This window comes from Amblyomma americanum, chromosome 7 (genome assembly GCF_052857255.1).
Source record: "Amblyomma americanum isolate KBUSLIRL-KWMA chromosome 7, ASM5285725v1, whole genome shotgun sequence".
Classification (NCBI taxonomy): domain Eukaryota; kingdom Metazoa; phylum Arthropoda; class Arachnida; order Ixodida; family Ixodidae; genus Amblyomma; species Amblyomma americanum.
Window position 1 is genome coordinate 183,977,173 of NC_135503.1, and position 27,044 is coordinate 184,004,216.

Consider the following 27,044-nt stretch of genomic DNA (forward strand, 5'->3'; position numbering starts at 1 on the left):
TGTTTCGTTGTATTAAGCACGAATACAAGCTTTTCACGCAGTTATAAGAGAAAAAGTTTTGACGCGTATCAGAGGAACACTTGTAAAAACCGATGTGTTGTGATTTAGCTCGTTTCGGTCTAAAACAGCTTGTTTCGTTGTATTAAGCACGAATACATGCTTTTCGCGCAGTTATAAGAGAACATGTTTTGACGCGTATCAGAGGAACACTTGTAAAGCCGATGTGTTGTGATATAGCTCGTATTGGTCTAAAATAACTTGTTTCGTTGAATTAAGCACGAATACATGCTTTTCGCGCAGTTATAAGAGAAAAAGTTTTGACGCGTGTCACAGGGACACATGTAAAACCGATGTGTTGAGATTTAGCTCATCTCGGTCTAAAACAACTTGTTTCGTTGTATTAAGCACGAATACAGGCTTTTCGCGCAGTTATAAGAGAAAAAGTTTTGTCGCGTATCAGAGGAACACTTGTAAAACCGATGTGTTGTAATTTAGCTCGTTTCGCTCTAAAACAGCTTGTTTCGTTGTATTAAGCACGAATACATGCTTTTCGCGCAGTTATATTAGAAAAAGTTTTGACGCGTATCAGAGGAACACTTGTAAAACCGATGTGTTGTGATTTCGCTCGTTTCGGTCTAAAACAGCTTGTTTCGTTGTATTAAGCACGAATACATGCTTTTCGCACAGTTATAAGAGAAAAAGTTTTGACGCGTATCAGAGGAACACTTGTAAAACCGATGTGTTGTGATTTAGCTCGTTTCGGTCTAAAACAGCTTGTTTCGTTGTATTAAGCACGAATACAAGCTTTTCGCGCAGTTATAAGAGAAAAAGTTTTGACGCGTATCAGAGGAACACTTGTAAAACCGATGTGTTGTGATATAGCTCGTTTCGGTCTAAAACAGCTTGTTTCGTTGTATTAAGCACGAATACATGCTTTTCGCGCAGTTATAAGAGAACATGTTTTGACGCGTATCAGAGGAACACTTGTAAAGCCGATGTGTTGTGATATAGCTCGTTTCGGTCTAAAACAACTTGTTTCGTTGTATTAAGCACGAATACATTCTTTTCGCGCAGTTATAAGAGAAAAAGTTTTGACGCGTGTCACAGGGACACATGTAAAACCGATGTGTTGAGATTTAGCTCATCTCGGTCTAAAACAACTTGTTTCGTTCTATTAAGCACGAATACAGGTTTTTCGCGCAGTTATAAGAGAAAAAGTTTTGACGCGTATCACATGAACACTTGTAAAACCGATGTGTTGTGATTTAGCTCGTTTCGGTCTAAAACAGCTTATTTCGTTGTATTAAGCACGAATACAGGCTTTTCGCGCAGTTATAAGAGAAAAAGTTTTGTCGCGTATCAGAAGAACACTTGTAAAACCGATGTGTTGTAATTTAGCTCGTTTCGCTCTAAAACAGCTTGTTTCGTTGTATTAAGCACGAATACATGCTTTTCGCGCAGTTATGAGAGAAAAAGTTTTGACGCTTATCAGAGGAACACTTGTAAAACCGATGTGTTGTGATTTAGCTCGTTTCGGTCTAAAACAGCTTGTTTCGTTGTATTAAGCACGAATACATGCTTTTCGCGCAGTTATAGAGAAAAAGTTTTGACGCGTATCAGAGGAACACTTGTAAAACCGATGTGTTGTGATTTCGCTCGTTTCGGTCTAAAACAGCTTGTTTCGTTGTATTAAGCACGAATACATGCTTTTCGCACAGTTATAAGAGAAAAAGTTTGACGCGTATCAGAGGAACACTTGTAAAACCGATGTGTTGTGATTTAGCTCGTTTCGGTCTAAAACAGCTTGTTTCGTTGTATTAAGCACGAATACAAGCTTTTCGCGCAGTTATAAGAGAAAAAGTTTTGACGCGTATCAGAGGAAAACTTGTAAATCCGATATGTTGTGATATAGCTCGTTTCGGTCTAAAACAGCTTGTTTCGTTGTATTAAGCACGAATACATGGTTTTCGCGCAGTTATAAGAGAAAAAGTTTTGACGCGTATCAGAGGAACACTTGTAATACCGATGTGCTGTGATTTAGCTCCTTTCGGTCTAAAACAGCTTGTTTCGTTGTATTAAGCACGAATACAAGCTTTTCACGCAGTTATAAGAGAAAAAGTTTTGACGCGTATCAGAGGAACACTTGTAAAACCGATGTGTTGTGATTTAGCTCGTTTCGGTCTAAAACAGCTTGTTTCGTTGTATTAAGCACGAATACATGCTTTTCGCGCAGTTATAAGAGAACATGTTTTGACGCGTATCAGAGGAACACTTGTAAAGCCGATGTGTTGTGATATAGCTCGTATTGGTCTAAAATAACTTGTTTCGTTGAATTAAGCACGAATACATGCTTTTCGCGCAGTTATAAGAGAAAAAGTTTTGACGCGTGTCACAGGGACACATGTAAAACCGATGTGTTGAGATTTAGCTCATCTCGGTCTAAAACAACTTGTTTCGTTGTATTAAGCACGAATACAGGCTTTTCGCGCAGTTATAAGAGAAAAAGTTTTGTCGCGTATCAGAGGAACACTTGTAAAACCGATGTGTTGTAATTTAGCTCGTTTCGCTCTAAAACAGCTTGTTTCGTTGTATTAAGCACGAATACATGCTTTTCGCGCAGTTATATTAGAAAAAGTTTTGACGCGTATCAGAGGAACACTTGTAAAACCGATGTGTTGTGATTTCGCTCGTTTCGGTCTAAAACAGCTTGTTTCGTTGTATTAAGCACGAATACATGCTTTTCGCACAGTTATAAGAGAAAAAGTTTTGACGCGTATCAGAGGAACACTTGTAAAACCGATGTGTTGTGATTTAGCTCGTTTCGGTCTAAAACAGCTTGTTTCGTTGTATTAAGCACGAATACAAGCTTTTCGCGCAGTTATAAGAGAAAAAGTTTTGACGCGTATCAGAGGAAAACTTGTAAATCCGATATGTTGTGATATAGCTCGTTTCGGTCTAAAACAGCTTGTTTCGTTGTATTAAGCACGAATACATGGTTTTCGCGCAGTTATAAGAGAAAAATTTTGACGCGTATCAGAGGAACACTTGTAACCGATGTGCTGTGATTTAGCTCCTTTCGGTCTAAAACAGCTTGTTTCGTTGTATTAAGCACGAATACAAGCTTTTCGCGCAGTTATAAGAGAAAACGTTTTGACGCGTATCAGAGGAACACTTGTAAAACCGATGTGTTGTGATATAGCTCGTTTCGGTCTAAAACAGCTTGTTTCGTTGTATTAAGCACGAATACATGCTTTTCGCGCAGTTATAAGAGAACATGTTTTGACGCGTATCAGAGGAACACTTGTAAAGCCGATGTGTTGTGATATAGCTCGTTTCGGTCTAAAACAACTTGTTTCGTTGTATTAAGCACGAATACATTCTTTTCGCGCAGTTATAAGAGAAAAAGTTTTGACGCGTGTCACAGGGACACATGTAAAACCGATGTGTTGAGATTTAGCTCATCTCGGTCTAAAACAACTTGTTTCGTTCTATTAAGCACGAATACAGGTTTTTCGCGCAGTTATAAGAGAAAAAGTTTTGACGCGTATCACATGAACACTTGTAAAACCGATGTGTTGTGATTTAGCTCGTTTCGGTCTAAAACAGCTTATTTCGTTGTATTAAGCACGAATACAGGCTTTTCGCGCAGTTATAAGAGAAAAAGTTTTGTCGCGTATCAGAAGAACACTTGTAAAACCGATGTGTTGTAATTTAGCTCGTTTCGCTCTAAAACAGCTTGTTTCGTTGTATTAAGCACGAATACATGCTTTTCGCGCAGTTATAAGAGAAAAAGTTTTGACGCTTATCAGAGGAACACTTGTAAAACCGATGTGTTGTGATTTAGCTCGTTTCGGTCTAAAACAGCTTGTTTCGTTGTATTAAGCACGAATACATGCTTTTCGCGCAGTTATAGAGAAAAAGTTTTGACGCGTATCAGAGGAACACTTGTAAATCCGATGTGTTGTGATTTCGCTCGTTTCGGTCTAAAACAGCTTGTTTCGTTGTATTAAGCACGAATACATGCTTTTCGCACAGTTATAAGAGAAAAAGTTTTGACGCGTATCAGAGGAACACTTGTAAAACTGATGTGTTGTGATTTAGCTCGTTTCGGTCTAAAACAGCTTGTTTCGTTGTATTAAGCACGAATACATGCTTTTCGCGCAGTTATATTAGAAAAAGTTTTGACGCGTATCAGAGGAACACTTGTAAAACCGATGTGTTGTGATTTCGCTCGTTTCGGTCTAAAACAGCTTGTTTCGTTGTATTAAGCACGAATACATGCTTTTCGCACAGTTATAAGAGAAAAAGTTTTGACGCGTATCAGAGGAACACTTGTAAAACCGATGTGTTGTGATTTAGCTCGTTTCGGTCTAAAACAGCTTGTTTCGTTGTATTAAGCACGAATACAAGCTTTTCGCGCAGTTATAAGAGAAAAAGTTTTGACGCGTATCAGAGGAAAACTTGTAAATCCGATATGTTGTGATATAGCTCGTTTCGGTCTAAAACAGCTTGTTTCGTTGTATTAAGCACGAATACATGGTTTTCGCGCAGTTATAAGAGAAAAAGTTTTGACGCGTATCAGAGGAACACTTGTAATACCGATGTGCTGTGATTTAGCTCCTTTCGGTCTAAAACAGCTTGTTTCGTTGTATTAAGCACGAATACAAGCTTTTCGCGCAGTTATAAGAGAAAACGTTTTGACGCGTATCAGAGGAACACTTGTAAAACCGATGTGTTGTGATATAGCTCGTTTCGGTCTAAAACAGCTTGTTTCGTTGTATTAAGCAAGAATACATGCTTTTCGCGCAGTTATAAGAGAAAAAGTTTTGACGCGTATCAGAGGAACACTTGTAAAACCGATGTGTTGTGATTTAGCTCGTTTCGGTCTAAAACAGCTTGTTTCGTTGTATTAAGCACGAATACATGCTTTTCGCGCAGTTATAAGAGAACATGTTTTGACGCGTATCAGAGGAACACTTGTAAAGCCGATGTGTTGAGATATAGCTCGTATTGGTCTAAAATAACTTGTTTCGTTGTATTAAGCACGAATACATGCTTTTCGCGCAGTTATAAGAGAAAAAGTTTTGACGCGTGTCACAGGGACACATGTAAAACCGATGTGTTGAGATTTAGCTCATCTCGGTCTAAAACAACTTGTTTCGTTGTATTAAGCACGAATACAGGCTTTTCGCGCAGTTATAAGAGAAAAAGTTTTGTCGCGTATCAGAGGAACACTTGTAAAACCGATGTGTTGTAATTTAGCTCGTTTCGCTCTAAAACAGCTTGTTTCGTTGTATTAAGCACGAATACATGCTTTTCGCGCAGTTATAAGAGAAAAAGTGTTGACGCTTATCAGAGGAACACTTGTAAAACCGATGTGTTGTAATTTAGCTCGTTTCGCTCTAAAACAGCTTGTTTCGTTGTATTAAGCACGAATACATGCTTTTCGCGCAGTTATAAGAGAAAAAGTTTTGACGCTTATCAGAGGAACACTTGTAAAACTGATGTGTTGTGATTTAGCTCGTTTGGGTCTAAAACAGCTTGTTTCGTTGTAGTAAGCACGAATACAAGCTTTTCGCGCAGTTATAAGAGAAACGTTTTGACGCGTATCAGAGGAACACTTGTAAAACCGATGTGTTGTAATTTAGCTCGTTTCGCTCTAAAACAGCTTGTTTCGTTGTATTAAGCACGAATACATGCTTTTCGCGCAGTTATAAGAGAAAAAGTTTTGACGCTTATCAGAGGAACACTTGTAAAACCGATGTGTTGTGATTTAGCTCGTTTCGCTCTAAAACAGCTTGTTTCGTTGTATTAAGCACGAATACATGCTTTTCGCGCAGTTATAAGAGAAAAAGTTTTGACGCTTATCAGAGGAACACTTGTAAAACCGATGTGTTGTGATTTAGCTCGTTTCGGTCTAAAACAGCTTGTTTCGTTGTATTAAGCACGAATACATGCTTTTCGCGCAGTTATAGAGAAAAAGTTTTGACGCGTATCAGAGGAACACTTGTAAATCCGATGTGTTGTGATATAGCTCGTTTCGGTCTAAAACAGCTTGTTCGTTGTATTAAGCATGAATACATGCTTTTCGCGCAGTTATAAGAGAAAAAGTTTTGACGCGTATAGAGGAACACTTGTAATCCGATGTGTTGTGATTTAACTCGTTTCGGACTAAAACAGCTTGTTTCGTTGTATTAAGCAAGAAATCATGCTTTTCGCGCAGTTATAAAAGAAAATGTTTTGACGCGTATCAGAGGAACACTTGTAAAACCGATGTGTTGTGATATAGCTCGTTTCGGTCTAAAACAGCTTGTTTCGTTGTATTAAGCACGAATACATGCTTTCGCGCAGTTATAGAGAAAAGGTTTTGACGCGTATCAGAGGAACACTTGTAAATCCGATGTGTTGTGATTTCGCTCGTTTCGGTCTAAAACAGCTTGTTTCGTTGTATTAAGCACGAATACATGCTTTTCGCACAGTTATAAGAGAAAAAGTTTTGACGCGTATCAGAGGAACACTTGTAAAACTGATGTGTTGTGATTTAGCTCGTTTCGGTCTAAAACAGCTTGTTTCGTTGTATTAAGCACGAATACATGCTTTTCGCGCAGTTATATTAGAAAAAGTTTTGACGCGTATCAGAGGAACACTTGTAAAACCGATGTGTTGTGATTTCGCTCGTTTCGGTCTAAAACAGCTTGTTTCGTTGTATTAAGCACGAATACATGCTTTTCGCACAGTTATAAGAGAAAAAGTTTTGACGCGTATCAGAGGAACACTTGTAAAACCGATGTGTTGTGATTTAGCTCGTTTCGGTCTAAAACAGCTTGTTTCGTTGTATTAAGCACGAATACAAGCTTTTCGCGCAGTTATAAGAGAAAAAGTTTTGACGCGTATCAGAGGAAAACTTGTAAATCCGATATGTTGTGATATAGCTCGTTTCGGTCTAAAACAGCTTGTTTCGTTGTATTAAGCACGAATACATGGTTTTCGCGCAGTTATAAGAGAAAAAGTTTTGACGCGTATCAGAGGAACACTTGTAATACCGATGTGCTGTGATATAGCTCCTTTCGGTCTAAAACAGCTTGTTTCGTTGTATTAAGCACGAATACAAGCTTTTCGCGCAGTTATAAGAGAAAACGTTTTGACGCGTATCAGAGGAACACTTGTAAAACCGATGTGTTGTGATATAGCTCGTTTCGGTCTAAAACAGCTTGTTTCGTTGTATTAAGCAAGAATACATGCTTTTCGCGCAGTTATAAGAGAAAAAGTTTTGACGCGTATCAGAGGAACACTTGTAAAACCGATGTGTTGTGATTTAGCTCGTTTCGGTCTAAAACAGCTTGTTTCGTTGTATTAAGCACGAATACATGCTTTTCGCGCAGTTATAAGAGAACATGTTTTGACGCGTATCAGAGGAACACTTGTAAAGCCGATGTGTTGTGATATAGCTCGTATTGGTCTAAAATAACTTGTTTCGTTGTATTAAGCACGAATACATGCTTTTCGCGCAGTTATAAGAGAAAAAGTTTTGACGCGTGTCACAGGGACACATGTAAAACCGATGTGTTGAGATTTAGCTCATCTCGGTCTAAAACAGCTTGTTTCGTTGTATTAAGCACGAATACATGCTTTTCGCGCAGTTATAAGAGAAAAAGTTTTGACGCTTATCAGAGGAACACTTGTAAAACCGATGTGTTGTGATTTAGCTCGTTTCGCTCTAAAACAGCTTGTTTCGTTGTATTAAGCACGAATACATGCTTTTCGCGCAGTTATAAGAGAAAATGTTTTGACGCTTATCAGAGGAACACTTGTAAAACCGATGTGTTGTGATTTAGCTCGTTTCGGTCTAAAACAGCTTGTTTCGTTGTATTAAGCACGAATACATGCTTTTCGCGCAGTTATAGAGAAAAAGTTTTGACGCGTATCAGAGGAACACTTGTAAATCCGATGTGTTGTGATATAGCTCGTTTCGGTCTAAAACAGCTTGTTTCGTTGTATTAAGCATGAATACATGCTTTTCGCGCAGTTATAAGAGAAAAAGTTTTGACGCGAATTAGAGGAACACTTGTAATCCGATGTGTTGTGATTTAACTCGTTTCGGACTAAAACAGCTTGTTTCGTTGTATTAAGCAAGAAATCATGCTTTTCGCGCAGTTATAAAAGAAAATGTTTTGACGCGTATCAGAGGAACACTTGTAAAACCGATGTGTTGTGATATAGCTCGTTTCGGTCTAAAACAGCTTGTTTCGTTGTATTAGGCACGAATACATGCTTTTCGCGCAGTTATAAGAGAAAAAGTTTTGACGCGTATCAGAGTAACACTTGTAAAACTGATGTGTTGTGATTTAGCTCGTTTGGGTCTAAAACAGCTTGTTTCGTTGTAGTAAGCACGAATACAAGCTTTTCGCGCAGTTATAAGAGAAAACGTTTTGACGCGTATCAGAGGAACACTTGTAAAACCGATGTGTTGTGATTTAGCTCGTTTCGGTCTAAAACAGCTTGTTTCGTGGTATTAAGCAAGAATACATGCTTTTCGCGCAGTTATAAGAGAAAAAGTTTTGACGCGTGTCACAGGGACACTTGTAAAACCGATGTGTTCAGATTTAGCTCATCTCGGTCTAAAACAGCTTGTTTCGTTCTATTAAGCACGAATACAGGCTTTTCGCGCAGTTATAAGAGAAAAAGTTTTGACGCGTATCACATAGACACTTGTAAAACCGATGTGTTGTGATTTAGCTCGTTTCGGTCTAAAACAGCTTGTTTCGTTGTATTAAGCATGAATACATGCTTTTCGCGCAGTTATAAGAGAAAAAGTTTTGACGCGTATCAGAGGAACACTTGTAATACCGACGTGTTGTGATTTAACTCGTTTCGGACTAAAACAGCTTGTTTCGTTGTATTAAGCAAGAATACATGCTTTTCGCGCAGTTATAAAAGAAAAAGTTTTGACGCGTATCAGAGGGACACTTTTAAAACCGATGTGTTGTGATTTAGCTCGTTTCGGTCTAAAACAGCTTGTTTCGTTGTATTAAGCACGAATACATGCTTTTCGCGCAGTTATAGGAGAAAAAGTTTTGACGCGTATCAGAGGAACACTTGTAAAACCAATGTGTTGTGATATAGCTCGTTTCGGTCTAAAACAGCTTGTTTTGTTGTATTAAGCACGAATACATGCTTTTCGCGCAGTTATAAGAGAAAAAGTTTTGACGCGTATCAGAGGAACACTTGTAAAACTGATGTGTTGTGATTTAGCTCGTTTCGGTCTAAAACAGCTTGTTTCGTTGTATTAAGCATGAATACATGCTTTTCGCGCAGTTATAAGAGAAAAAGTTTTGACGCGTATCAGAGGAACACTTGTAATACCGATGTGTTGTGATTAAACTCGTCTCGGACTAAAACAGCTTGTTTCGTTGTATTAAGCAAGAATACATGCTTTTCGCGCAGTTATAAAAGAAAAAGTTTTGACGCGTATCAGAGGAACACTTTTAAAACCGATGTGTTGTGATTTAGCTCGTTTCGGTCTAAAACAGCTTGTTTCGTTGTATTAAGCACGAATACATGCTTTTCGCGCAGTTATAGGAGAAAAAGTTTTGACGCGTATCAGAGGAACACTTGTAAAACCGATGTGTTGTGATATAGCTCGTTTCGGTCTAAAACAGCTTGTTTTGTTGTATTAAGCACGAATACATGCTTTTCGCGCAGTTATAAGAGAAAAAGTTTTGACGCGTATTAGAGGAACACTTGTAATCCGATGTGTGGTGATTTACCTCGTTTCGGTCTAAAACAGCTTATTTCGTTGTATTAGGCACGAATACATGCTTTTCGCGCAGTTATAAGAGAAAAAGTTTTGACGCGTATCAGAGGAACACTTGTAAAACCGATGTGTTGTGATTTAGCTCGTTTCGGTCTAAAACAGCTTGTTTCGTTGTATTAAGCACGAATACATGCTTTTCGCGCAGTTATAATAGAAAAAGTTTTGACGCGTATCAGAGGAACACTTGTAAAACCGATGTGTTGTGATTTCGCTCGTTTCGGTCTAAAACAGCTTGTTTCGTTGTATAAAGCACGAATACATGCTTTTCGCACAGTTATAAGAGAAAAAGTTTTGACGCGTATCAGAGGAACACTTGTAAAACCGATGTGTTGTGATTTAGCTCGTTTCGGTCTAAAACAGCTTGTTTCGTTGTATTAAGCACGAATACAAGCTTTTCGCGCAGTTATAAGAGAAAAAGTTTTGACGCGTATCAGAGGAAAACTTGTAAATCCGATATGTTGTGATATAGCTCGCTTCGGTCTAAAACAGCTTGTTTCGTTGTATTAAGCACGAATACATGGTTTTCGCGCAGTTATAAGAGAAAAAGTTTTGACGCGTATCAGAGGAACACTTGTAATACCGATGTGCTGTGATTTAGCTCCTTTCGGTCTAAAACAGCTTGTTTCGTTGTATTAAGCACGAATACAAGCTTTTCGCGCAGTTATAAGAGAAAACGTTTTGACGCGTATCAGAGGAACACTTGTAAAACCGATGTGTTGTGATATAGGTCGTTTCGGTCTAAAACAGCTTGTTTCGTTGTAGTAAGCACGAATACAAGCTTTTCGCGCAGTTATAAGAGAAAACGTTTTGACGCGTATCAGAGGAACACTTGTAAAACCGATGTGTTGTGATTTAGCTCGTTTCGGTCTAAAACAGCTTGTTTCGTGGTATTAAGCAAGAATACATGCTTTTCGCGCAGTTATAAGAGAAAAAGTTTTGACGCGTGTCACAGGGACACTTGTAAAACCGATGTGTTCAGATTTAGCTCATCTCGGTCTAAAACAGCTTGTTTCGTTCTATTAAGCACGAATACAGGCTTTTCGCGCAGTTATAAGAGAAAAAGTTTTGACGCGTATCACATAGACACTTGTAAAACCGATGTGTTGTGATTTAGCTCGTTTCGGTCTAAAACAGCTTGTTTCGTTGTATTAAGCATGAATACATGCTTTTCGCGCAGTTATAAGAGAAAAAGTTTTGACGCGTATCAGAGGAACACTTGTAATACCGACGTGTTGTGATTTAACTCGTTTCGGACTAAAACAGCTTGTTTCGTTGTATTAAGCAAGAATACATGCTTTTCGCGCAGTTATAAAAGAAAAAGTTTTGACGCGTATCAGAGGGACACTTTTAAAACCGATGTGTTGTGATTTAGCTCGTTTCGGTCTAAAACAGCTTGTTTCGTTGTATTAAGCACGAATACATGCTTTTCGCGCAGTTATGGGAGAAAAAGTTTTGACGCGTATCAGAGGAACACTTGTAAAACCAATGTGTTGTGATATAGCTCGTTTCGGTCTAAAACAGCTTGTTTTGTTGTATTAAGCACGAATACATGCTTTTCGCGCAGTTATAAGAGAAAAAGTTTTGACGCGTATCAGAGGAACACTTGTAAAACTGATGTGTTGTGATTTAGCTCGTTTCGGTCTAAAACAGCTTGTTTCGTTGTATTAAGCATGAATACATGCTTTTCGCGCAGTTATAAGAGAAAAAGTTTTGACGCGTATCAGAGGAACACTTGTAATACCGATGTGTTGTGATTAAACTCGTCTCGGACTAAAACAGCTTGTTTCGTTGTATTAAGCAAGAATACATGCTTTTCGCGCAGTTATAAAAGAAAAAGTTTTGACGCGTATCAGAGGAACACTTTTAAAACCGATGTGTTGTGATTTAGCTCGTTTCGGTCTAAAACAGCTTGTTTCGTTGTATTAAGCACGAATACATGCTTTTCGCGCAGTTATAGGAGAAAAAGTTTTGACGCGTATCAGAGGAACACTTGTAAAACCGATGTGTTGTGATATAGTTCGTTTCGGTCTAAAACAGCTTGTTTTGTTGTATTAAGCACGAATACATGCTTTTCGCGCAGTTATAAGAGAAAAAGTTTTGACGCGTATTAGAGGAACACTTGTAATCCGATGTGTGGTGATTTACCTCGTTTCGGTCTAAAACAGCTTATTTCGTTGTATTAGGCACGAATACATGCTTTTCGCGCAGTTATAAGAGAAAAAGTTTTGACGCGTATCAGAGGAACACTTGTAAAACCGATGTGTTGTGATTTAGCTCGTTTCGGTCTAAAACAGCTTGTTTCGTTGTATTAAGCACGAATACATGCTTTTCGCGCAGTTATAATAGAAAAAGTTTTGACGCGTATCAGAGGAACACTTGTAAAACCGATGTGTTGTGATTTCGCTCGTTTCGGTCTAAAACAGCTTGTTTCGTTGTATAAAGCACGAATACATGCTTTTCGCACAGTTATAAGAGAAAAAGTTTTGACGCGTATCAGAGGAACACTTGTAAAACCGATGTGTTGTGATTTAGCTCGTTTCGGTCTAAAACAGCTTGTTTCGTTGTATTAAGCACGAATACAAGCTTTTCGCGCAGTTATAAGAGAAAAAGTTTTGACGCGTATCAGAGGAAAACTTGTAAATCCGATATGTTGTGATATAGCTCGCTTCGGTCTAAAACAGCTTGTTTCGTTGTATTAAGCACGAATACATGGTTTTCGCGCAGTTATAAGAGAAAAAGTTTTGACGCGTATCAGAGGAACACTTGTAATACCGATGTGCTGTGATTTAGCTCCTTTCGGTCTAAAACAGCTTGTTTCGTTGTATTAAGCACGAATACAAGCTTTTCGCGCAGTTATAAGAGAAAACGTTTTGACGCGTATCAGAGGAACACTTGTAAAACCGATGTGTTGTGATATAGGTCGTTTCGGTCTAAAACAGCTTGTTTCGTTGTATTAAGCAAGAATACATGCTTTTCGCGCAGTTATAAGAGAAAAAGTTTTGACGCGTATCAGAGGAACACTTGTAAAACCGATGTGTTGTGATTTAGCTCGTTTCGGTCTAAAACAGCTTGTTTCGTTGTATTAAGCACGAATACATGCTTTTCGCGCAGTTATAAGAGAACATGTTTTGACGCGTATCAGAGGAACACTTGTAAAGCCGATGTGTTGTGATATAGCTCGTTTCGGTCTAAAACAACTTGTTTCGTTGTATTAAGCACGAATACATGCTTTTCGCGCAGTTATAAGAGAAAAAGTTTTGACGCGTGTCACAGGGACACATGTAAAACCGATGTGTTGAGATTTAGCTCATCTCGGTCTAAAACAACTTGTTTCGTTCTATTAAGCACGAATACAGGTTTTTCGCGCAGTTATAAGAGAAAAAGTTTTGACGCGTATCACATGGACACTTGTAAAATCGATGTGTTGTGATTTAGCTCGTTTCGGTCTAAAACAGCTTGTTTCGTTGTATTAAGCACGAATACAGGCTTTTCGCGCAGTTATAAGAGAAAAAGTTTTGTCGCGTATCAGAGGAACACTTGTAAAACCGATGTGTTGTAATTTAGCTCGTTTCGCTCTAAAACAGCTTGTTTCGTTGTATTAAGCACGAATACATGCTTTTCGCGCAGTTATAAGAGAAAAAGTTTTGACGCTTATCAGAGGAACACTTGTAAAACCGATGTGTTGTGATTTAGCTCGTTTCGGTCTAAAACAGCTTGTTTCGTTGTATTAAGCACTAATACATGCTTTTCGCGCAGTTATAGAGAAAAAGTTTTGACGCCTATCAGAGGAACACTTGTAAATCCGATGTGTTGTGATTTCGCTCGTTTCGGTCTAAAACAGCTTGTTTCGTTGTATTAAGCACGAATACATGCTTTTCGCACAGTTATAAGAGAAAAAGTTTTGACGCTTATCAGAGGAACACTTGTAAAACCGATGTGTTGTGATTTAGCTCGTTTCGCTCTAAAACAGCTTGTTTCGTTGTATTAAGCACGAATACATGCTTTTCGCGCAGTTATAAGAGAAAAAGTTTTGACGCTTATCAGAGGAACACTTGTAAAACCGATGTGTTGTGATTTCGCTCGTTTCGGTCTAAAACAGCTTGTTTCGTTGTATTAAGCACGAATACATGCTTTTCGCGCAGTTATAAGAGAAAAAGTTTTGACGCTTATCAGAGGAACACTTGTAAAACCGATGTGTTGTGATTTAGCTCGTTTCGGTCTAAAACAGCTTGTTTCGTTGTATTATGCACGAATACATGCTTTTCGCGCAGTTATAGAGAAAAAGTTTTGACGCGTATCAGAGGAACACTTGTAAATCCGATGTGTTGTGATATAGCTCGTTTCGGTCTAAAACAGCTTGTTTCGTTGTATTAAGCATGAATACATGCTTTTCGCGCAGTTATAAGAGAAAAAGTTTTGACGCGTATTAGAGAAACACTTGTAATCCGATGTGTTGTGATTTAACTCGTTTCGGACTAAAACAGCTTGTTTCGTTGTATTAAGCAAGAAATCATGCTTTTCGCGCAGTTATAAAAGAAAATGTTTTGACGCGTATCAGAGGAACACTTGTAAAACCGATGTGTTGTGATATAGCTCGTTTCGGTCTAACACAGCTTGTTTCGTTGTATTAAGCACGAATACATGCTTTTCGCGCAGTTATAAGAGAAAAAGTTTTGACGCGTATCAGAGGAACACTTGTAAAACCGATGTGTTGTGATTTAGCTCGTTTCGGTCTAAAACAGCTTGTTTCGTTGTATTAAGCACGAATACATGCTTTTCGCGCAGTTATAAGAGAACATGTTTTGACGCGTATCAGAGGAACACTTGTAAAGCCGATGTGTTGTGATATAGCTCGTTTCGGTCTAAAACAACTTGTTTCGTTGTATTAAGCACGAATACATGCTTTTCGCGCAGTTATAAGAGAAAAAGTTTTGACGCGTGTCACAGGGACACATGTAAAACCGATGTGTTGAGATTTAGCTCATCTCGGTCTAAAACAACTTGTTTCGTTCTATTAAGCACGAATACAGGCTTTTCGCGCAGTTATAAGAGAAAAAGTTTTGACGCGTATAACATGGACACTTGTAAAACCGATGTGTTGTGATTTAGCTCGTTTCGGTCTAAAACAGCTTGTTTCGTTGTATTAAGCACGAATACAGGCTTTTCGCGCAGTTATAAGAGAAAAAGTTTTGTCGCGTATCAGAGGAACACTTGTAAAACCGATGTGTTGTAATTTAGCTCGTTTCGCTCTAAAACAGCTTGTTTCGTTGTATTAAGCACGAATACATGCTTTTCGCGCAGTTATAAGAGAAAAAGTTTTGACGCTTATCAGAGGAACACTTGTAAAACCGATGTGTTGTTTTTAGCTCGTTTCGCTCTAAAACAGCTTGTTTCGTTGTATTAAGCACGAATACATGCTTTTCGCGCAGTTATAAGAGAAAAAGTTTTGACGCCTATCAGAGGAACACTTGTAAATCCGATGTGTTGTGATTTCGCTCGTTTCGGTCTAAAACAGCTTGTTTCGTTGTATTAAGCACGAATACATGCTTTTCGCACAGTTATAAGAGAAAAAGTTTTGACGCTTATCAGAGGAACACTTGTAAAACCGATGTGTTGTGATTTAGCTCGTTTCGCTCTAAAACAGCTTGTTTCGTTGTATTAAGCACGAATACATGCTTTTCGCGCAGTTATAAGAGAAAAAGTTTTGACGCTTATCAGAGGAACACTTGTAAAACCGATGTGTTGTGATTTCGCTCGTTTCGGTCTAAAACAGCTTGTTTCGTTGTATTAAGCACGAATACATGCTTTTCGCGCAGTTATAAGAGAAAAAGTTTTGACGCTTATCAGAGGAACACTTGTAAAACCGATGTGTTGTGATTTAGCTCGTTTCGGTCTAAAACAGCTTGTTTCGTTGTATTATGCACGAATACATGCTTTTCGCGCAGTTATAGAGAAAAAGTTTTGACGCGTATCAGAGGAACACTTGTAAATCCGATGTGTTGTGATATAGCTCGTTTCGGTCTAAAACAGCTTGTTTCGTTGTATTAAGCATGAATACATGCTTTTCGCGCAGTTATAAGAGAAAAAGTTTTGACGCGTATTAGAGAAACACTTGTAATCCGATGTGTTGTGATTTAACTCGTTTCGGACTAAAACAGCTTGTTTCGTTGTATTAAGCAAGAAATCATGCTTTTCGCGCAGTTATAAAAGAAAATGTTTTGACGCGTATCAGAGGAACACTTGTAAAACCGATGTGTTGTGATATAGCTCGTTTCGGTCTAAAACAGCTTGTTTCGTTGTATTAAGCACGAATACATGCTTTTCGCGCAGTTATAAGAGAAAAAGTTTTGACGCGTATCAGAGGAACACTTGTAAAACCGATGTGTTGTGATTTAGCTCGTTTCGGTCTAAAACAGCTTGTTTCGTTGTATTAAGCACGAATACATGCTTTTCGCGCAGTTATAAGAGAACATGTTTTGACGCGTATCAGAGGAACACTTGTAAAGCCGATGTGTTGTGATATAGCTCGTTTCGGTCTAAAACAACTTGTTTCGTTGTATTAAGCACGAATACATGCTTTTCGCGCAGTTATAAGAGAAAAAGTTTTGACGCGTGTCACAGGGACACATGTAAAACCGATGTGTTGAGATTTAGCTCATCTCGGTCTAAAACAACTTGTTTCGTTCTATTAAGCACGAATACAGGCTTTTCGCGCAGTTATAATAGAAAAAGTTTTGACGCGTATAACATGGACACTTGTAAAACCGATGTGTTGTGATTTAGCTCGTTTCGGTCTAAAACAGCTTGTTTCGTTGTATTAAGCACGAATACAGGCTTTTCGCGCAGTTATAAGAGAAAAAGTTTTGTCGCGTATCAGAGGAACACTTGTAAAACCGATGTGTTGTAATTTAGCTCGTTTCGCTCTAAAACAGCTTGTTTCGTTGTATTAAGCACGAATACATGCTTTTCGCGCAGTTATAAGAGAAAAAGTTTTGACGCTTATCAGAGGAACACTTGTAAAACCGATGTGTTGTTTTTAGCTCGTTTCGCTCTAAAACAGCTTGTTTCGTTGTATTAAGCACGAATACATGCTTTTCGCGTAGTTATAAGAGAAAAAGTTTTGACGCTTATCAGAGGAACACTTGTAAAACTGATGTGTTGTGATTTAGCTCGTTTGGGTCTAAAACAGCTTGTTTCGTTGTAGTAAGCACGAATACAAGCTTTTCGCGCAGTTATAAGAGAAAACGTTTTGACGCGTATCAGAGGAACACTTGTAAAACCGATGTGTTGTAATTTAGCTCGTTTCGCTCTAAAACAGCTTGTTTCGTTGTATTAAGCACGAATACATGCTTTTCGCGCAGTTATAAGAGAAAAAGTTTTGACGCTTATCAGAGGAACACTTGTAAAACCGATGTGTTGTGATTTAGCTCGTTTCGCTCTAAAACAGCTTGTTTCGTTGTATTAAGCACGAATACATGCTTTTCGCGCAGTTATAAGAGAAAAAGTTTTGACGCTTATCAGAGGAACACCTGTAAAACCGATGTGTTGTGATTTAGCTCGTTTCGGTCTAAAACAGCTTGTTTCGTTGTATTAAGCACGAATACATGCTTTTCGCGCAGTTATAGAGAAAAAGTTTTGACGCGTATCAGAGGAACACTTGTAAATCCGATGTGTTGTGATATAGCTCGTTTCGGTCTAAAACAGCTTGTTTCGTTGTATTAAGCATGAATACATGCTTTTCGCGCAGTTATAAGAGAAAAAGTTTTGACGCGTATTAGAGGAACACTTGTAATCCGATGTGTTGTGATTTAACTCGTTTCGGACTAAAACAGCTTGTTTCGTTGTATTAAGCAAGAAATCATGCTTTTCGCGCAGTTATAAAAGAAAATGTTCTGACGCGTATCAGAGGAACACTTGTAAAACCGATGTGTTGTGATATAGCTCGTTTCGGTCTAAAACAGCTTGTTTCGTTGTATTAAACGAATACATGCTTTTCGCGCAGTTATAAGAGAAAAAGTTTTGACGCGTATCAGAGGAACACTTGTAAAACTGATGTGTTGTGATTTAGCTCGTTTGGGTCTAAAACAGCTTGTTTCGTTGTAGTAAGCACGAATACAAGCTTTTCGCGCAGTTATAAGAGAAAAAGTTTTGACGCGTATCAGAGCAACACTTGTAATACCGATGTGCTGTGATTTAGCTCCTTTCGGTCTAAAACAGCTTGTTTCGTTGTATTAAGCACGAATACAAGCTTTTCGCGCAGTTATAAGAGAAAACGTTTTGACGCGTATCAGAGGAACACTTGTAAAACCGATGTGTTGTGATATAGCTCGTTTCGGTCTAAAACAGCTTGTTTCGTTGTATTAAGCAAGAATACATGCTTTTCGCGCAGTTATAAGAGAAAAAGTTTTGACGCGTATCAGAGGAACACTTGTAAAACCGATGTGTTGTGATTTAGCTCGTTTCGGTCTAAAACAGCTTGTTTCGTTGTATTAAGCACGAATACATGCTTTTCGCGCAGTTATAAGAGAACATGTTTTGACGCGTATCAGAGGAACACTTGTAAAGCCGATGTGTTGTGATATAGCTCGTTTCGGTCTAAAACAACTTGTTTCGTTGTATTAAGCACGAATACATGCTTTTCGCGCAGTTATAAGAGAAAAAGTTTTGACGCGTGTCACAGGGACACATGTAAAACCGATGTGTTGAGATTTAGCTCATCTCGGTCTAAAACAACTTGTTTCGTTCTATTAAGCACGAATACAGGCTTTTCGCGCAGTTATAAGAGAAAAAGTTTTGACGCGTATCACATGGACACTTGTAAAACCGATGTGTTGTGATTTAGCTCGTTTCGGTCTAAAACAGCTTGTTTCGTTGTATTAAGCACGAATACAGGCTTTTCGCGCAGTTATAAGAGAAAAAGTTTTGTCGCGTATCAGAGGAACACTTGTAAAACCGATGTGTTGTAATTTAGCTCGTTTCGCTCTAAAACAGCTTGTTTCGTTGTATTAAGCACGAATACATGCTTTTCGCGCAGTTATAAGAGAAAAAGTTTTGACGCTTATCAGAGGAACACATGTAAAACCGATGTGTTGTGATTTAGCTCGTTTCGGTCTAAAACAGCTTGTTTCGTTGTATTAAGCACGAATACATGCTTTTCGCGCAGTTATAGAGAAAAAGTTTTGACGCGTATCAGAGGAACACTTGTAAATCCGATGTGTTGTGATATAGCTCGTTTCGGTCTAAAACAGCTTGTTTCGTTGTATTAAGCATGAATACATGCTTTTCGCGCAGTTATAAGAGAAAAAGTTTTGACGCGTATTAGAGGAACACTTGTAATCCGATGTGTTGTGATTTAACTCGTTTCGGACTAAAACAGCTTGTTTCGTTGTATTAAGCAAGAAATCATGCGTTTCGCGCAGTTATAAAAGAAAATGTTTTGACGCGTATCAGAGGAACACTTGTAAAACCGATGTGTTGTGATATAGCTCGTTTCGGTCTAAAACAGCTTGTTTCGTTGTATTAAGCACGAATACATGCTTTTCGCGCAGTTATAAGAGAAAAAGTTTTGACGCGTATCAGAGGAACACTTGTAAAACTGATGTGTTGTGATTTAGCTCGTTTGGGTCTAAAACAGCTTGTTTCGTTGTAGTAAGCACGAATACAAGCTTTTCGCGCAGTTATAAGAGAAAAAGTTTTGACGCGTATCAGAGGAACACTTGTAATACCGATGTGCTGTGATTTAGCTCGTTTCGCTCTAAAACAGCTTGTTTCGTTGTATTAAGCACGAATACATGCTTTTCGCGCAGTTATAAGAGAAAAAGTTTTGACGCTTATGAGAGGAACACTTGTAAAACCGATGTGTTGTGATTTAGCTCGTTTCGGTCTAAAACAGCTTGTTTCGTTGTATTAAGCACGAATACATGCTTTTCGCGCAGTTATAGAGAAAAAGTTTTGACGCGTATCAGAGGAACACTTGTAAATCCGATGTGTTGTGATATAGCTCGTTTCGGTCTAAAACAGCTTGTTTCGTTGTATTAAGCATGAATACATGCTTTTTTGCGCAGTTATAAGAGAAAAAGTTTTGACGCGTATTAGAGGAACACTTGTAATCCGATGTGTTGTGATTTAACTCGTTTCGGACTAAAACAGCTTGTTTCGTTGTATTAAGCAAGAAATCATGCTTTTCGCGCAGTTATAAAAGAAAATGTTTTCACGCGTATCAGAGGAACACTTGTAAAACCGATGTGTTGTGATATAGCTCGTTTCGGTCTAAAATAGCTTGTTTCGTTGTATTAAGCACGAATACATGCCTTTCGCGCAGTTATAAGAGAAAAAGTTTTGACGCGTATCAGAGGAACACTTGTAAAACTGATGTGTTGTGATTTAGCTCGTTTGGGTCTAAAACAGCTTGTTTCGTTGTAGTAAGCACGAATACAAGCTTTTCGCGCAGTTATAAGAGAAAACGTTTTGACGCGTATCAGAGGAACACTTGTAAAACCGATGTGTTGTGATTTAGCTCGTTTCGGTCTAAAACAGCTTGTTTCGTGGTATTAAGCAAGAATACATGCTTTTCGCGCAGTTATAAGAGAAAAAGTTTTGACGCGTGTCGCAGGGACACTTGTAAAACCGATGTGTTCAGATTTAGCTCATCTCGGTCTAAAACAGCTTGTTTCGTTCTATTAAGCACGAATACAGGCTTTTCGCGCAGTTATAAGAGAAAAAGTTTTGACGCGTATCACATAGACACTTGTAAAACCGATGTGTTGTGATTTAGCTCGTTTCGGTCTAAAACAGCTTGTTTCGTTGTATTAAGCATGAATACATGCTTTTCGCGCAGTTATAAGAGAAAAAGTTTTGACGCGTATCAGAGGAACACTTGTAATACCGACGTGTTGTGATTTAATTCGTTTCGGACTAAAACAGCTTGTTTCGTTGTATTAAGCAAGAATACATGCTTTTCGCGCAGTTATAAAAGAAAAAGTTTTGACGCGTATCAGAGGAACACTTTTAAAACCGATGTGTTGTGATTTAGCTCGTTTCGGTCTAAAACAGCTTGTTTCGTTGTATTAAGCACGAATACATGCTTTGCGCGCAATTATAGGAGAAAAAGTTTTGACGCGTATCAGAGGAACACTTGTAAAACCGATGTGTTGTGATATAGCTCGTTTCGGTCTAAAACAGCTTGTTTTGTTGTATTAAGCACGAATACATGCTTTTCGCGCAGTTATAAGAGAAAAAGTTTTGACGCGTATCAGAGGAACACTTGTAAAACTGATGTGTTGTGATTTAGCTCGTTTCGGTCTAAAACAGCTTGTTTCGTTGTATTAAGCATGAATACATGCTTTTCGCGCAGTTATAAGAGAAAAAGTTTTGACGCGTATTAGAGGAACACTTGTAATCCGATGTGTTGTGATTTAACTCGTTTCGGACTAAAACAGCTTGTTTCGTTGTATTAAGCAAGAAATCATGCTTTTCGCGCAGTTATAAAAGAAAATGTTTTGACGCGTATCAGAGGAACACTTGTAAAACCGATGTGTTGTGATATAGCTCGTTTCGGTCTAAAACAGCTTGTTTCGTTGTATTAAGCACGAATACATGCTTTTCGCGTAGTTATAAGAGAAAAAGTTTTGACGCGTGTCACAGGGACACATGTAAAACCGATGTGTTGAGATTTAGCTCATCTCGGTCTAAAACAACTTGTTTCGTTCTATTAAGCACGAATACAGGCTTTTCGCGCAGTTATAAGAGAAAAAGTTTTGACGCGTATCACATGGACACTTGTAAAACCGATGTGTTGTAATTTAGCTCGTTTCGCTCTAAAACAGCTTGTTTCGTTGTATTAGGCACGAATACATGCTTTTCGCGCACTTATAAGGGAAAAAGTTTTGACGCTTATGAGAGGAACACTTGTAAAACCGATGTGTTGTGATTTAGCTCGTTTCGGTCTAAAACAGCTTGTTTCGTTGTATTAAGCACGAATACATGCTTTTCGCGCAGTTATAGAGAAAAAGTTTTGACGCGTATCAGAGGAACACTTGTAAATCCGATGTGTTGTGATATAGCTCGTTTCGGTCTAAAACAGCTTGTTTCGTTGTATTAAGCATGAATACATGCTTTTCGCGCAGTTATAAGAGAAAAAGTTTTGACGCGTATTAGAGGAACACTTTAATCCGATGTGTTGTGATTTAACTCGTTTCGGACTAAAACAGCTTGTTTCGTTGTATTAAGCAAGAAATCTTGCTTTTCGCGCAGTTATAAAAGAAAATGTTTTGACGCGTATCAGAGGAACACTTGTAAAACCGATGTGTTGTGATATAGCTCGTTTCGGTCTAAAACAGCTTGTTTCGTTGTATTAAGCACGAATACATGCTTTTCGCGCAGTTATAAGAGAAAAAGTTTTGACGCGTATCAGAGGAACACTTGTAAAACTGATGTGTTGTGATTTAGCTCGTTTGGGTCTAAAACAGCTTGTTTCGTTGTAGTAAGCACGAATACAAGCTTTTCGCGCAGTTATAAGAGAAAACGTTGTGACGCGTATCAGAGGAACACTTGTAAAACCGATGTGTTGTAATTTAGCTCGTTTCGCTCTAAAACAGCTTGTTTCGTTGTATTAAGCACGAATACATGCTTTTCGCGCAGTTATAAGAGAAAAAGTTTTGACGCGTATCAGAGGAACACTTGTAAAACCGATGTGTTGTGATTTAGCTCGTTTCGGTCTAAAACAGCTTGTTTCGTTGTATTAAGCACGAATACATGCTTTTCGCGCAGTTATAGAGAAAAAGTTTTGACGCGTATCAGAGGAACACTTGTAAATCCGATGTGTTGTGATATAGCTCGTTTCGGTCTAAAACAGCTTGTTTCGTTGTAATAAGCATGAATACATGCTTTTCGCGCAGTTATAAGAGAAAAAGTTTTGACGCGTATTAGAGGAACACTTGTAATCCGATGTGTTGTGATTTAACTCGTTTCGGACTAAAACAGCTTGTTTCGTTGTATTAAGCAAGAAATCATGCTTTTCGCGCAGTTATAAAAGAAAATGTTTTGACGCGTATCAGAGGAACACTTGTAAAATCGATGTGTTGTGATATAGCTCGTTTCGGTCTAAAATTGCTTGTTTAGTTGTATTAAGCACGAATACATGCTTTTCGCGCAGTTATAAGAGAAAAAGTTTTGACGCGTATCAGAGGAACACTTGTAAAACTGATGTGTTGTGATTTAGCTCGTTTGGGTCTAAAACAGCTTGTTTCGTTGTAGTAAGCACGAATACAAGCTTTTCGCGCAGTTATAAGAGAAAAAGTTTTGACGCGTATCAGAGGAACACTTGTAATACCGATGTGTTGTGATCTAACTCGTCTCGGACTAAAACAGCTTGTTTCGTTGTATTAAGCAAGAATACATGCTTTTCGCGCTGTTATAAAAGAAAAAGTTTTGACGCGTATCAGAGGAACACTTTTAAAACCGATGTGTTGTGATTTAGCTCGTTTCGGTCTAAAACAGCTTGTTTCGTTGTATTAAGCACGAATACATGCTTTTCGCGCAGTTATAGGAGAAAAAGTTTTGACGCGTATCAGAGGAACACTTGTAAAACCGATGTGTTGTGATATAGCTCGTTTCGGTCTAAAACAGCTTGTTTTGTTGTATTAAGCACGAATACATGCTTTTCGCGCAGTTATAAGAGAAAAAGTTTTGACGCGTATTAGAGGAACACTTGTAATCCGATGTGTGGTGATTTACCTCGTTTCGGTCTAAAACAGCTTATTTCGTTGTATTAAGCACGAATACATGCTTTTCGCGCAGTTATAGGAGAAAAAGTTTTGACGCGTATCAGAGGAACACTTGTAAAACCGATGTGTTGTGATTTAGCTCGTTTCGGTCTAAAACAGCTTGTTTCGTTGTATTAAGCACGAATACATGCTTTTCGCGCAGTTATAATAGAAAAAGTTTTGACGCGTATCAGAGGAACACTTGTAAAACCGATGTGTTGTGATTTCGCTCGTTTCGGTCTAAAACAGCTTGTTTCGTTGTATGAAGCACGAATACATGCTTTTCGCACAGTTATAAGAGAAAAAGTTTTGACGCGTATCAGAGGAACACTTGTAAAACCGATGTGTTGTGATTTAGCTCGTTTCGGTCTAAAACAGCTTGTTTCGTTGTATTAAGCACGAATACAAACTTTTCGCGCAGTTATAAGAGAAAAAGTTTTGACGCGTATCAGAGGAAAACTTGTAAATCCGATATGTTGTGATATAGCTCGTTTCGGTCTAAAACAGCTTGTTTCGTTGTATTAAGCACGAATACATGGTTTTCGCGCAGTTATAAGAGAAAAAGTTTTGACGCGTATCAGAGGAACACTTGTAATACCGATGTGCTGTGATTTAGCTCCTTTCGGTATAAAACAGCTTGTTTCGTTGTATTAAGCACGAATACAAGCTTTTCGCGCAGTTATAAGAGAAAACGTTTTGACGCGTATCAGAGGAACACTTGTAAAACCGATGTGTTGTGATATAGCTCGTTTCGGTCTAAAACAGCTTGTTTCGTTGTATTAAGCAAGAATACATGCTTTTCCCGGAGTTATAAGAGAAAACGTTTTGACGCGTATCAGAGGAACACTTGTAAAACCGATGTGTTGTGATATAGGTCGTTTCGGTCTAAAACAGCTTGTTTCGTTGTATTAAGCAAGAATACATGCTTTTCGAGCAGTTATAAGAGAAAAAGTTTTGACGCGTATCAGAGGAACACTTGTAAAACCGATGTGTTGCGATTTAGCTCGTTTCGGTCTAAAACAGCTTGTTTCGTTGTATTAAGCACGAATACATGCTTTTCGCGCAGTTATAAGAGAACATGTTTTGACGCGTATCAGAGGAACACTTGTAAAGCCGATGTGTTTTGATATAGCTCGTTTCGGTCTAAAACAACTTGGTTCGTTGTATTAAGCACGAATACATGCTTTTCGCGCAGTTATAAGAGAAAAAGTTTTGACGCGTGTCACAGGGACACATGTAAAACCGATGTGTTGAGATTTAGCTCATCTCGGTCTAAAACAACTTGTTTCGTTCTATTAAGCACGAATACAGGTTTTTCGCGCAGTTATAAGAGAAAAAGTTTTGACGCGTATCACATGGACACTTGTAAAACCGATGTGTTGTGATTTAGCTCGTTTCGGTCTAAAACAGCTTGTTTCGTTGTATTAAGCACGAATACAGGCTTTTCGCGCAGTTATAAGAGAAAAAGGTTTGTCGCGTATCAGAGGAACACTTGTAAAACCGATGTGTTGTAATTTAGCTCGTTTCGCTCTAAAACAGCTTGTTTCGTTGTATTAAGCACGAATACATGCTTTTCGCGCAGTTATAAGAGAAAAAGTTTTGACGCTTATCAGAGGAACACTTGTAAAACCGATGTGTTGTGATTTAGCTCGTTTCGGTCTTAAACAGCTTGTTTCGTTGTATTAAGCACGAATACATGCTTTTCGCGCAGTTATAGAGAAAAAGTTTTGACGCGTATCAGAGGAACACTTGTAAATCCGATGTGTTGTGATATAGCTCGTTTCGGTCTAAAACAGCTTGTTTCGTTGTATTAAGCATGAATACATGCTTTTCGCGCAGTTATAAGAGAAAAGGTTTTGACGCGTATTAGAGGAACACTTATAATCCGACGTGTTGTGATTTAACTCGTTTCGGACTAAAACAGCTTGTTTCGTTGTATTAAGCAAGAAATCATGCTTTTCGCGCAGTTATAAAAGAAAATGTTTTGACGCGTATCAGAGGAACACTTGTAAAACCGATGTGTTGTGATATAGCTCGTTTCGGTCTAAAACAGCTTGTTTCGTTGTATTAAGCACGAATACATGCTTTTCGCGCAGTTATAAGAGAAAAAGTTTTGACGCGTATCAGAGGAACACTTGTAAAACTGATGTGTTGTGATTTAGCTCGTTTGGGTCTAAAACAGCTTGTTTCGTTGTAGTAAGCACGAATACAAGCTTTTCGCGCAGTTATAAGATAAAACGTTTTGACGCGTATCAGAGGAACACTTGTAAAACCGATGTGTTGTAATTTAGCTCGTTTCGCTCTAAAACAGCTTGTTTCGTTGTATTAAGCACGAATACATGCTTTTCGCGCAGTTATAGAGAAAAAGTTTTGACGCGTATCAGAGGAACACTTGTAAATCCGATGTGTTGTGATATAGCTCGTTTCGGTCTAAAACAGCTTGTTTCGTTGTATTAAGCATGAATACATGCTTTTCGCGCAGTTATAAGAGAAAAAGTTTTGACGCGTATTAGAGGAACACTTGTAATCCGATGTGTTGTGATTTAACTCGTTTCGGACTAAAACAGCTTGTTTCGTTGTATTAAGCAAGAAATCATGCTTTTCGCGCAGTTATAAAAGAAAATGTTTTGACGCGTATCAGAGGAACACTTGTAAAACCGATGTGTTGTGATATAGCTCGTTTCGGTCTAAAACAGCTTGTTTCGTTGTATTAAGCACGAATACATGCTTTTCGCGCAGTTATAAGGGAAAAAGTTTTGACGCGTATCAGAGGAACACTTGTAAAACTGATGTGTTGTGATTTAGCTCGTTTGGGTCTAAAACAGCTTGTTTCGTTGTAGTAAGCACGAATACAAGCTTTTCGCGCAGTTATAAGAGAAAACGTTTTGACGCGTATCAGAGGAACACTTGTAAAACCGATGTGTTGTGATTTAGCTCGTTTCGGTCTAAAACAGCTTGTTTCGTGGTATTAAGCAAGAATACATGCTTTTCGCGCAGTTATAAGAGAAAAAGTTTTGACGCGTGTCACAGGGACACTTGTAAAACCGATGTGTTCAGATTTAGCTCATCTCGGTCTAAAACAGCTTGTTTCGTTCTATTAAGCACGAATACAGGCTTTTCGCGCAGTTATAAGAAAAAAAGTTTTGACGCGTATCACATAGACACTTGTAAAACCGATGTGTTGTGATTTAGCTCGTTTCGGTCTAAAACAGCTTGTTTCGTTGTATTAAGCATGCATACATGCTTTTCGCGCAGTTATAAGAGAAAAAGTTTTGACGCGTATCAGAGGAACACTTGTAATACCGACGTGTTGTGATTTAACTCGTTTCGGACTAAAACAGCTTGTTTCGTTGTATTAAGCAAGAATACATGCTTTTCGCGCAGTTATAAAAGAAAAAGTTTTGACGCGTATCAGAGGAACACTTTTAAAACCGATGTGTTGTGATTTAGCTCGTTTCGGTCTAAAA